Source organism: Desmodus rotundus, chromosome 11 (genome assembly GCF_022682495.2).
Source record: "Desmodus rotundus isolate HL8 chromosome 11, HLdesRot8A.1, whole genome shotgun sequence".
NCBI classification, from domain to species: domain Eukaryota; kingdom Metazoa; phylum Chordata; class Mammalia; order Chiroptera; family Phyllostomidae; genus Desmodus; species Desmodus rotundus.
The window spans coordinates 30,086,167-30,097,564 of record NC_071397.1 but is presented as its reverse complement, the minus strand read 5'-3'; the positions used below and the strand labels follow the sequence as shown (position 1 = coordinate 30,097,564).

The window sequence follows — 11,398 nt, the reverse complement described above, 5'->3', positions numbered from 1 at the left end:
GGATGTGCCAATCATCATTAATACCCAAATAAACTCCATGACTCTGCCTGAGTGATCCTTTTAATGATGAACTGCAGGTCACAACATAGTAGCTGTCAATTCTAGTATACCAAGGCATCTGAAGGGATTGGCTTCTGTGCCCAAGCAGGTTGTAAATAAATTTCAGATGGAACCTGGCGTCACCCTGAAGGAATTCTAACTTCCCACTGTTGGGGTAATTTACCAAGATGGCTTCAGGGTAGACTGACTTTACACAGCACATTTTAAAAAGACAGATTTATTCAGTGTCATGTTTAGACTATTACATTTAGCAATCAACAGCATGGGTGCAAAACGAAACTATGTTAAAACCCTTTGCTGGAATGCTGTCTAAAACATGTCTTCTTTATAGCAGCTAGGCCCTGCCACTGAGCTTGGCTGAGTGCACAACTCTGTTGTAACCCATAGCTTTCCTGTCACTCCTCTGGCTCTTCTCTCCTGCTATGCTTTGGTAAAACCTTCTGCCACTGCCATAGCTACTGCTGCTGCTGGAACCGCCATAGCCAGCTTGGTTGTGTGGTTTAGCAAGGTACTGTCCTCCACCACCACAGGGGCCGGCACTTCTGCCTTCAAAGTTTTCTCCTTTCATGGATCCAAAATTTGAAGATTGATTGTAATTGCCAAAATCATTGTAGCTTCTACTTCACCTCCAAAATTGCTTCTACTACCGTCACCAAAGCCACCTCCTCCTTTGTTATGGCCGTCATAGCTGCCACTCCCACCAGGCCACTACCCTGGTTTCCATAACCCTGTCTACCACTTCCACAGCCTCTGCTTCCTCCAGAGTAACCAGGGCCGCCTCCTCCATAACTACCATCATTACCAAGTCCATTATACGCATCTGCACTGCCACCATATCCACCACCACCACAGCTGCCACCAAAGCCACCTCAATCACTGAAGTTTCCTCCATGACCAAAGTTGTCTTTCCCACCAAAACCACCTCCATGACCTCCTCTGAAGTTTCCAGGACCACTTTGACCTTTTTGTCTGGATGAAGCACTAGCCATATCTTGCTTAGATAGGGCTTTCTTTACTTCACAGTTGTGGCCATTTACCGTATGGTATTTCTGAATGACAATTTTGTCCATAGAGGCATGATCATCAGAGGTTACAAAAGCAAATCTTCTTTCGCCACTGCCTCAGTCAGTCATGATTTCAATCACTTCAATTTTCTCATGCTGTTCAAAATAATCTCTTGGGTGATGTTTGTCAGTGTCTTCATTAATACCACTGACAAATCTCTTTTTCACAGTCAAGTGGGAACAAGGTCTTTGAGAGTCTTCTCTTGAGACAGCCCTCTTTAATTCCACAATTCTTCCATCCACCTCTTGTGTCCTTGCATTCATGGCTGCAGCCACCTCCTCCACAGTGGCATATGTGACAAACCCAGGTCCTCTGGAGACCTTGCCGTTTGGATCTTTCATTACCATACAGTCCCTGAGCATTCCCCTTTGCTCAGAATGACTCCTCAGACTCTCATCAGTTGTTTTGAAGCTCAGACCTCCAATAAAGAGCTTCCGCTGCTGTTCTGGCTCTTTGCAAGACTGCCTTACATTTTAAGGATGCTTACTTGGCAGCAAAGTCCACTGAATTTTTTAATACCCTGTAATTCTTACCATATTTTTCCGACTATAAGACGCACCAGACCATAAGACACACCTGGGTTTTAGAGGAGGAAAATAGGAAAAAAAAATTGAAGCAAAAAATGTGGTAAAATATTTAATAACATCCTTTAGAGCAGAAATCATTTTCTGCTTTGACATCTTTCCACAATTACAGTAGATTCTACAGGAGACTACGGTACGCTATCGTATCTTTCTACAACAAAATACAGTAATGACAGAACTATCAGCACTGTGTCCTTCATAGTTATGGGGGCATGGCAGCTGAGAACATCAGTGGATGACGCACTGTTATGGGGAGATCTGCTGCCGACACTGTTATGGGAGGATCTGCTGCTGACACTGTTATGGGGGGAATCTGCTGCTGACACTGTTATGGGGGGATCTGCTGCTGACACTGTTATGGGGGGATCTGCTGCTGATGCTGTTATGGGGGAGATCTGCTGCTGATGCTGTTATGGGGGGATCTGCTGCTCACACTGTTATGGGGGGATCTGCTGCTGGAGGGCCACAGGTTGAGGGCCACTCTTGTATGGGGACAGCAGTTTTGCACAACTTATGTGGCTCTGCAGCTGTTGCCAAATTGCAGTTCCCATCATCCCAACCTCTTCAAGCATGATGGGAGTTGTAGTTTTGCAACAGCTGCAGGGCCACGTTGACAGGTGACCCTGCAGTGGAATTTGCCTATGTTAATGTTAATGAGGAACTCACCAGTCACGTGATGAAGGCACCTACCAGCGCCCGCAGGCTTTCTTCTTCTAACGTGTCTGTACAGCCTGTGCCTTTCTCCCTAGTGCTATAGTATGCCTCAGCGGGGACTCCGCTCCTGCCTCCCTTGCTTCGCATCACCGGGACACCCCCTCCTCCTAGCCCAGGGCCCACAGCTTCGCCTCACTCCTGCCGCCTCCAGCTTCCTGCAGCAGCGACCCTGCTCCTGCCTCCTGTGACCCGCTCCACCACCGCTCTCCCCCGCCCCCCACTGCAGCGAGCCAGGTAAGCTACATTCGGACTATAAGACCCCCCATTTTCCTCCCAAATTGGGGGGGGGAGTGCATCTTACAGTCCGAAAATACGGTAATTAATTGCATAATAAACACCTTTCTACTCCAAGATCTGCAAATGAATGGAAGTCCAGCTAGTTGCATAGAACAAAGGGCTCTTATGGATGCAATATGGAGGTTCTGTGCTACTATTATTTCCCCAGTAAGGTTTTTCTTGCATAAAATCCATTATTAGGAGAGTATTATTTTTACTCCTTTTCTGATTATTTACCAAGCCAAAGGTCTAATCCAGGTATTATATTTCCTCCTTCTTTTATAAAACATTATAATAGAGGTATATTTTCCTTTTATAACCCATTTTAAAAATTCATTCATCAAAATCTGAGCTATAAATAACAATAACAAAGTTTTGCAGCTGGACATCCTGCATCTTGGACACTTTTCAAAGCACTTGCAAAATATGTGACATTAGCATCATCTAATCCTTGTGAGATGTGTACTCCATAGTCATTCTTCTTTTTGTAAAAAGAAGTCATATAATTGCCTTAAAAAATTCCTTGACCTAAGAAATATCCATTTAACTCATAGTCGTTATACCCCAAACTCTCCTGGGGAGCTATTTCCCCTCAGGAAGCCCTGGAGCAACCTGTATTTCTTAGACCAAGACTATTTTTGCACCCAAATATTTGAGAGTGCCTTAGCCATCCCAATACTACAAGAACCCAATAGTAACCCTTCATTTCTATAACAGTTTATCCAGGCCCCAGTTACCACCCTCTGTCCATCCAACTTTAACAATGAAGTTAGGGTAAACCTAGGGCTTACATAAACTTCACCTCTCTTCAAAGAAGGCCACACAAATTCTCAAGGTAATACAGCAGGAGACAAAGCACCTTCCAAGCACCTCCTTCCGTTGATGACCTGGGCTTACCTGTTGAAAGGCTACCTGCTACAAAGGCCTCCAGAATAGAATATAGTGCTCAACCCTAGGCCCACTAAAGCGATTTGCCAGGGTTGATAGAAACATGGGGAAAAATAGCAACCAGGAGTAACTTCATTCCCTGAAAAAATTATTTTATTCAAGAAATATATACTCTGCTCCCCCGTGTAACAGACATAGATAGCTTTTTACATTTAATTTTGCACAAATTAAACTTCATAATATGACATATTTCTGAGAATGAGAAGATAATGAAGTTGATTGTCTCAGGGAAGTATCAAGCCTGTATTTCAGATTGAGGTATCAAAACCAAGATTATTTATCATAATAGATATTCAGTTTTCAAAATACCTTTTTGTTGTTTCTAGTTTTTATTTTTATTACTTCTCCCTCATGCTATGTAATTGTCTTGGTTAAATCCTGGGGCCCCAAACCTCTCATGTTATGTTTTTTATCAGTTGCAGTGAATGCTGTTTTGATCTTTCCAGCTTGTTACAACCTGACAGTGTTCATTTCTTTCATTAAAGCTCCCATTTTTCTCTTTAAATGTAAGCAGATTTTGAAACTCATGTGAAAACATTTTAAAACTCAGTTGTACAGGTTCTTACTGATCATGATAAAGGCACCACAATGCCACAGTAAATGCAAGGTTGAACGCCGCATACTTTCAGGGGTAGATACCGAATTAAGCCATGCTTCGTTAGACAGACTTCTGTCAATTAAATATCATAGTTTTGTTGGTAGGAAGAATTGTTAACATCTCTTAAAGAAAATTAGTTTGCCGAAGTGAAATTGTTAAATACATAATTATAAATAGCACCTACAGTGTTTCAGATATTAAAGGAAAAAAAGTTTCATACCCCAAATCAAAAAAGAATATAACATAGATTCTCCCCTCAGTTTTTGCTCCTGTGTCTGTGTTTGTTCACCAAAACCTTAATAATTTAAAAGTGGTGTTTGCATGGAGTCATTGCAGTTATCTTTAGAGAAATCAAAAAATAGACTTTGAATGCAGAGAAAAGAAAATAATGACACAACACAGAAAGAATCAAATCAACACATAAGAAAAAATAAACAGTTGGCAATCATTGCCCTTGACAAACTCGTTCCCAAAAGGGATCTTAAATCACCTATAAAGTTTATGTGATAGTCAACAATTTTTTATTCTGAAACTTGCTGTACTTCTTATATTTGTGTCAGTTCTAATGATTATCCGAAAGTGTCTCAATTATAAGTATTATTGCGTGGTAGAGTACAACCAATTCATAATCATGTAATATATTCATATATTCTTTCATATGGACTAGATGCTGAAGATACAACCAAAGGCAAAATAAACCACTGTCTCTGTCCTCATGGATTTTTAGTCTAGAGGTGCAGTTAAGCATTAACCTCATAAATATATCATTGCAACTGTGCTTAAGGGCCACAAGGCAAAAGTCCAGGGTGTCATAAAAGTGGGCACCCAGAGGGACTTGATCTGAAGGGAGAGGGTGAACGAAGGCTGCTTGTCTTCTGCGTTTCCTGGGAAACAGTGCCGAGGAATGCAAACACAGTCCTAGTGGCTTGTTTTGTTTGTTTCTTAAAGGTCTGGTATCCTGGTGAATTGAATTTGCTCAGTTTAGTGTTATATTATTCTGCCTTCCCCCTCCTGAAAGAAAATGATTTTAAAAATCGAAGTATTCTCATGACCTTTACTAAAGCTAAGCCTTCAAGTAGAGGATCATGGTATAGAAAGGTATAGATAAGATCTCTTTCTTGATACTCTTCTTCAAATCTATACCAAGTTTATATTTTTAAATGCCTACCACAATAGAAAACAGGCTTAAACATAATGTAAAAAGTAGATGCTCTAAAATTGCCTCTTGTTATATAGCAAAATGTCTATTATGATAAATAATCTTGGTTTTAATGAAGCATCAAAGAGAGGCATAACTCCTGTATAGCTGAAACTAATACAAAGTAATATTGAATGTAAATTGTAATTTTAAAAAAACAACCAAAAAGAGAGGCATAAGCCATGTATAGAATAGATTTACATATTGCAAAAACAGCATTAATAATGCCAACCATCGAAAGAATGGCATCTTTCTTCTCATAGATCTATATGCCAAAGTACAAGTGTTTAAATATCCAAAAGCTTTTTAATTCTGCTCAACACTATTTAGATGTTTAAAAAACAAACTTAACTGTGAAAATATATAAGATAAATTCACCCTGAAATCTTCTGCCTTTGTGTGGATTTGGAAGTTTAAATATTTTAGAAATCTAAGATGAATAAGCTGTGCTTAACTTCCTTCCTTTGTCTTACCCCTTGTGTAGATCGCTAAGCAGCATGAGGAGTGGGGACAGAGCTACATGTACATTTAAAGAAGCATTACTTTTGCCTGTATGGTCTGACTGGCTTAGTCTTGAGGAAATGTCAGCATCTTTTTATCTTCCCCATTAGTCCTGTTCCTCTCCCCTTTTTTGTTTCAGGGTCTTTGCCAACTTGCACATCTTTTCACCTTTCTACTAATGGACTCTGAGAGTGTGGACTTACCTTCTGGGTAAGACAGGTATAATTTGCCTTCATTTCTGAATATCAAAACAAGGGACTACAGCTTATTTCCTCTATTAAAAGTTGCAAATCAAAAAATATAGAAAAATTAGGGAACTTTTGGTAATATGGCAAACTATGCTAATGTCCCCAAATTCTGGATAAAATAATAATATTAATGAATGAAATCAAAGAACTAAATAAATGGAATGATAGCCCATGTTCATGAATAGGAAGACTCAATATCATCAAAATATCAATTCTTCCTACCTTGATCTGTAGAGTCAATGCTACCCTAATTAAAATCCCAGAAACTTATGTTATGGATGTCAACAAACTGACTCTAAAGTTTCTATAGAGAGGCAAAACACCCAGAACAGCAAATGCAATATTGAAGGAGAAGGACAAAGTTGAAGGACTGATGCTACCAACGTCAAGACTTACTACAAAGCTACAATTATCAAGAAAGTGTGGTGTTGGTGAAAGAATAGACAAATAGAACAATGGAACAGAATGAAGGGCACAAACATGGACACCCCCAAAATAGAATCAACTAATCTTTGACAAAGGAACAAGGGCCATACCGTGGAACAAAATAGTCTGTTCAACAAATGGTGCTAGAGCAACAGGACATCCACATACAAAAAAAAAATAATGAACCTTGGCATAGACTTTACACCCTTCCCAAAAATTAACTCACAATGGATCATACAACTAAATGTAAAATGCATGACTATAAAACTCCTAGAAGATAACATAGCAGAAAACCTAGATGACCTTGGGTATGGTGATACCTTTTTATACACAACAGTAAAGACATGATCCATGAAAGAAACAATTGATTAGCTGGACTTATATTACAATTAAAAATTATTACTCTGCAAATCATACTTTGAAGAGAATAAAAAGACAAGCCACAGAATGGGAGAAAATATTCACAAAAGATGTATCTGATAAATGGCTGTTATCCAAAACAGACAAAGAACTCTTAAAATTCAACAATAAGAAGACAAGCAAACTCAAAAATAAGAAAACTCAATTCAAAAATGAGCCAAAGACCTTAATAGATACCTGACTGAAGGAGATATACTGATAACAAAAAAGAAGCATATTTAAAGATGTGCCATGTGATAAGTTATCAAGGAAAAGCAAGTTAAAACAACAGTGAGCTACCACTGTATACACTGTAGTGGACTCCCATAATGGGCACAGTCTGGACACTGATGATACCAATATTGCAGAGGATGCTGGTGGGAATGCAAAGGGTGCAGCCACTTTGGAAAACAGTTTGGCAGTTTCTTACAAAATTACATATACCCTTAGCATACAATTCATCAGTCACATTCCTTGGTATTTACCCAAAGGAGTTGAAAACTTATGTCTACACAAAATCTGCACAAGGATGTTTATAGCAGCTTTATTTATCATTGTCAAAATTTGGAAGCAACCAAAAGATGTCCTTCAGTATGTGAAGGGATAAGTAAACTGTGGTATGTCCAGAAAATGGAATATTTATTCAGTGCTAAAAAGAAATGAGCTATCAAGCCATGATAAGACATGATAGGAACCTTAAGTGCATAGTAATTAGTGAAAGAAGCCAATCTGAAAAAGCTATATACTGTATGATTCTACCTCTATGACATTCTGGAAAAGGCAACACTGTAGACATTACACAAATATAAGTGGTTGACAGGAATGGTGGAATGGGCGTTGGGATAAGATGAATACACAGAGTGCAGAGGATTTTTAGGGCAGGGAATCTGCTCTATATGATATAATGATGGATATGTCATTATACATTTGTCAAATGTAGAGTAAACCTTAGGGTAAACTATAGATTTTTGCAATGTGTTTATCCTCGGTAAGAAGGTGAGAAAATGTATGTTTGTGCCCTGGGTGGTTCAGTTGGTTGGAGCATTGGCCCATACACCCAAAGGTTGAGGGTTTGGTCCCCAGTCAAGGCACGTACAGGAAGCAGCCAATCGATATTTCTCTCTCACATCCATGTTTCTTTCTCTCATCTTCTCTCTCTCTTTCTACTTCCCTCTGTCCCTTCCTCTCTCTCTAAAGTCAATAAACATATCCTTGGGTGAGGAAAAAAATGTATCATCCAGGTGAGTGATGATGACAATGGGGAAGCAATTCATACATGTCTGGAGCAGGGGACATGTGAGAAATCGCTGTACCTCCCTCTCAATGTCATTGTAAACTGAAAACTGTTCTAAAAAACTAAAGTCTTTTAAAAAATAATAGCACACAGCATAGATTAGGTGGAAAGACAGAAAAGGAATTCTCAAGTGATCAGAAACTTTATATAAAAGAACTCAAAGCCAGGATGAAATACATCAGCTGATGATATTTAGGGGCTGGGGGAATCAAAAGGAAGCGGGGCATGGTTTTCCTTAATGTTTGTCTTAAATCTCACCTATTCTTATACCATTCTATTCTTTCTACCATAAAAGCTATTTTGTTTTATGTACCCAAATTATTTTTTTAATATTTTTATTACTTTTCATGAGAAATATATTAATTTGTGCTCTTCTTAATATTTTGTAAAAATTAATCAAAGAAACATGATTCTCAAAAGTAAGATATCTTATAAATTTTTTAATATAACCAGTATCATTTGCTGCTATGCTTAGGAGAAGACACACTTTAATAATCATTAGAACCACGTAAATATAAATTAAAATCCACAGGCCCAGTTTCCACTGACTGACTGTAACCCTGGGAAATTCACTTGATATTTCTCAGTCTCAATTCAGCCATTTGTAAAACCAATTTAATAATATTTTAATTTACTTCTAATGGCAGCAGGAGACTTAATTAAATGTTGGTAAACTAGTTTTCATTGGTTCAAAAGTCTAGATAATTATGTATTATTTTAGGGTTCTCAATTTTGAAAGTATTTTAAGATGTTTAAATAATTAAACCTGCAAACTTTTTAATGACCTTTATTTTAATTCAATTCATTACAACATATTCTAATTTTTAAAGCATACATATGGCTTTTCAAAGTGATAGTATCTCTTCTGCTCAATTAAATTACACCAAAATATTCTCTCCTAAATTTAAAACTCTCTTTGTACCTCATTTCTTACATGTATCCATTGTTTTGTTTTAAATTTTTATTTTATTCAAAGCCAGTATGATTAAGAGAATTCACTGTCAGCTGAAAATATACATCAGTAGATTTTAAATAAGCTTTAAATGCTGGCTTAATTCATCCTATTCCTTTGAATAGTGTGAATATGTATGTGTGAATGTGATAGGGTGGAGGGGTTGAATATGAGCTCACCATATATGTTACAAGTAAACTTCATTACAAATGTGTAATTGATGTAAATCGATCAGGGAAAGCAAAATAGGACTTGGATATTTAAGAATAGAATATATATTATCTTATCATATCTCTTCTTCTTCAGTAAGTTAACAAAAAAAAATTAAGGAAAGTGACATTTGTAAGTGTTTTATTACAGTGCCATTCATTCTAATATCCTAGCCTTAGTTTTGCATTTTCCTCACTTCTTTTTTGCAGTCCCAAATGATCAGATTTCCTTCTGAGAAAAAGTAACGTGGAGAAAACTGCCTTAAAATTAGTTTTCCATAGGAGATGACCTAAAATGTCAGCACAAAGAGATAGGAAATCTAGGGGGAACATGCCAGATTAGGCGTTCTGGAGCATTTCTGGGTCTTTCACAAAGACAGACAGACATTGTCAGTCCACTAATAATTTCCACAGATGTTTGTGTTCCCGGAATGATGCTGAGGGACCTTTGCAAAGTCTGCCTTAACTAAGTGAAGAACTGCTTTTTCTGGGGGCTCTCCACATTCCATGGGTGAGGACAGCCTGTGTATCCAGCTCGTTCCATTTAAGAGCATCTGTGCTCATCACTGGCCCCGTCCCACTTTCATTTTCTTAGCCATTGACCTAGCTACATGTCCCTTCTCATTAAATCTCTCATCAAAACATTTGGTGGTGTTTTGGGGAAATAAAAGAACTTGACCAAGTCTGAATTATCCACATGGATGCTCCGTGTTGTACATTTTTCTTTCATTCATCCTACACTAAGTCAAAGGGTGAGTGAGAAGGAGTTGTATGATATGATGCTGGAAAGGCGTGCGGAAGTCGAATTGTGAACAGCCGCAAGTGCTGTACCAAGGAGTTTTACACTTTATGAAATGTGACTGTGGGGAGGTATGGAAGGTATTTGAGCAGTGGAGGGTAATGTCCCCATTGTACTTAGAGGAAATATCCAAAAGATTAAAATAATTTAATCTTACTATATTAAAGTAAATATAATTATTAGTGAGAATTAATTAAGAGATTTTTTTCATCAGTGAACCAGTAGTGAGGGCCTAAACTGAAATAGTGCCACAGGGGGTGGAGAGAACACGGTGAGGGAGATTTCAGAAGTAGAGGTTGGAAGAGTCAGAGAAGACCCCACGCCTTTGAAAAGAGCGACTAGGAGGACCGGAGTGGCAATAACGGAAGGAGGATCTTAGGCTTGCTGGGGTGTTAGGAGCCAGTGGATCAGTCGGGTGAGACTAGAAGGAGAAAGAGATGAGGGCTGGAGTAGAGAAGCCAGCGTGCTGATGAAGGTGAGAGTGTGAAAGAGCCAAGGAGGAAGCGTAGAGGGGAGCGGAGGAAGGAGGAGGGAACAGAAAGCTCACCAAAGCTCCCCAACAGAGGAGATAAAGTGAATATGGGGAAGGCAAAGTTAAAGAAAGGAGTTCGTGAAGGAAAAGGGTTCAGCAGTCTCAGAAGGGGCCGAGAGATCAAGAAGGATGAGGATGAAAAAGACACCACTGGATTTGCCCCAGAGAGCGGGGCTCCGGCCCTGACCTTCGGACACATTATCCGGGTTTCAGTTTCTTCGTCACTGCCCCTCTCTCTGGCATAAAGAATGGAAAGTTAACTCTAAAGACACAGGCACTGCTGTGTATCATTCTAGTCTCTTCCCTTTGTTTTATAGCCCATTGCCTTGTTTGTCTCTCTCGAAGTTGGGCTGCAAAACAGATGTTTGTCTCTCAAACTTGGGTTGCAAAACCCAAGTTTGGGGACCACCTTTACTCTTAAGCTCTATAAAATGCTAGGCCCCTGTGTCTAAATGATATGAAGTGAGCATTGCCAAATTGGGTCATTTTCCAAGGTGCAATCTTGGTTATTATAATTCCAGTCCTATAAAGATGTGAGGAAAATATTTCTTTTCAGAACAGAACTTTAGTTTTCTGGACAAAACTTTTTATCATA

At 38.8% G+C, this 11,398-nt stretch overlaps 1 pseudogene; it reads right to left on the bottom strand.

Moving 5' to 3' along the window:
• Nucleotides 1-394: 394 nt before the first annotated feature.
• Nucleotides 395-11,398, bottom strand: part of LOC112319341 (heterogeneous nuclear ribonucleoprotein A1-like) — a 114,571-nt pseudogene continuing 103,567 nt past the window's right edge.